Here is a 2,404-nt window from a genome sequence, read left to right on the forward strand (position 1 = left end):
ATGTAGATGGCTCTCTATCACTTAACAATTGGAGTTGGTCTGGGATCATCTTACTGTTGAAGAGAGTCACGTCCATCAGAATTGATCTTCGTATAGTCTTGTTGTTGCCATGTATAATGATCTCCTCAGGGGTTCTGTTCATTTTATTTAGCATCAGTTCATTTAAGTCTCCCCAAGCCTCTTTGAAATCATCTTGTTGGTCGTTTCTTACAGTACAATAATATTCCATAACATTCATATCCCATAATTTATTCAGCCATTCTCCAGCTGATGAGCATCCACTCAGTTCCTAGTTTCTAGCCAATACAAAGAGGGCTGCCACAAACATATTTGCACATGTGGGTCCCTTCCTTCTTTAAGATCTCTTTGGGATATAAGCCCAGTAGAAGCACTGCTGGATCAAAGGGTATGCACAGTTTGATAACTTTTTGAGAATAGCTCCAAATTGCTCTCCAGAATGGTTGGATCTATTCACAGTTCCACCAACAATGTATCAGTGTCCCAGTTTTCCCACTTCCCCTCCAACATTTGTCACTGTCTTTTCCTGTCATCTTAGCCAATCTGAGAGGTGTGTAGTGATATCTCAGAGTAGTCCTAAACACCCATCCTGAACTAATTTGGCCAAAACTGGACAGAGCTCATCTCTGCAAGATCATTTGCTACTATGACTGAGTGACAGTCACATGCAGAGAGCTAGAGTATGAACTAAAATGGCCCAGGACAATCATCATTACAGAATGCTTTTAGATGGAAATCAAAGGAGAACTAAGTAATACTTGGAATGTCAATTGAGTAAGACAAAAAGGAATCTTTAGGGTTTAATATTTTCAAGAGAGAATCTTCCCACAAGAAGACTAAATCTCATGTCAGAGAAGTATTAGTCCTCAGTTTTACATGATTTTTTTGGTATATATTATTTCTCTCCTAGATGCTAGAAGCCTGGACTTCTCCCAGATAAAAGAACTATCATATGGTCATGTGACTTCAATTGGCAAGTTTCAACAAGAAAGTTTGGCAGATTCTTAGAACAGAATTAACATATGTTTTATATATGTGTGGGTAGGTATATATATAGCTATCCATCTACATACATATATGTATATTATTTATTTATAACCTCAAGTTAAATCTTTAAAATTAATTTAGATGCATTTAGGTAAGTTATGCAAATTAGCATTGGTTTAAAGGAAACTACTGACAGATTATCTGGTGCAGTGGAGAGAAAGCTGACCTTAAAGTCTGTCCAGACTGAATTCACGTCCTGCTTCTGATTCATGCCAGCTTTGTGATTCACCCAATCTCTGGGTGGCCCCTGATAACTCTCTGAAACTGGAGGAGATATTCCTTTACTTATGTAGAGGGAATTTCTTCTCAAAGAGCTCTCTATACCAAAAGACATCACAGATATTTTTCTCTAAAAGAAAAGAAACTGACTATTTTAATTTCATTTGCTGTTCCTCTCACTAAAGACAGTCCGGACACCGATTGGGCTTTTGTTTCTGTGAATCTGAATTGGTCATAAGATCATATGATCCAATGGATTTAGAGTTTAATGATGTAGCTTAACCTTCCCTCATCTTGAAGATGATGATTTAGGTTTATAGACTGTTACTTCCACTTCAGTCTCACACTCCCTGCCCCCCTTTTCTTTGAGGCAATTGGGGTTAAGTGATTTACCAGGATCATACAGTTAAGTGAGACTGAATTTGAACTCAAGTCCTGTATAACTCCAGGACCAGTAAGCTATCCACTGCCCCATCTACTCACTGCTCTATATAACTACACAGAAGTTTTAAGGTAGCTAGTTTTTTTTTTTTTTTTTTTTTTGTGTGTGTGCGTGTGCGTGTGTGTGTGTGTGTGTGTGTTTTGTTTTGTTTTAGATTAGAGAGTGGATCTGACTATAGTGTATGTTGTTTTTGTTATTGGAATTTTTAAAAGTCATAGGATTTTAGAACTAGAAAGGACTTTGGAGACCATCAAGCCTGATTCTCTGATTTTATAGGTAGGGAAACTAAGACTCAGAGAAATGGGTTTTAATATTAGCTAATCTAACCTACTAAACCCATAGATTGAAAAATTGAGGCCGAGGTCATGTGACTTGTTTGAGGTCACACTTAAGGTCAATGGAATAATAGGGACTGGAACCCGGTTTTCTGATTCCTAATCCAGTTCTTTTATTATTAATATATCAGATTTTCTTAATTCTTCTATTGCTCTCTTGAACTAAACCTGTTGTCTACTTTAAAAAAATTAACTTTTTAAGATACTGGAATATAATTTTGTGCACTTCATTAGTAAATGAAAATACCTAATTTACTTCTTGGTAGTAAGTTAAGTATTGGCAAGCTGGTTTGCTATTTATCACTTGTTAGAGTCCAATTACATGGGATATTAATGAACCATG

Source organism: Sarcophilus harrisii, chromosome 3 (genome assembly GCF_902635505.1).
Source record: "Sarcophilus harrisii chromosome 3, mSarHar1.11, whole genome shotgun sequence".
Lineage (NCBI taxonomy): Eukaryota > Metazoa > Chordata > Mammalia > Dasyuromorphia > Dasyuridae > Sarcophilus > Sarcophilus harrisii.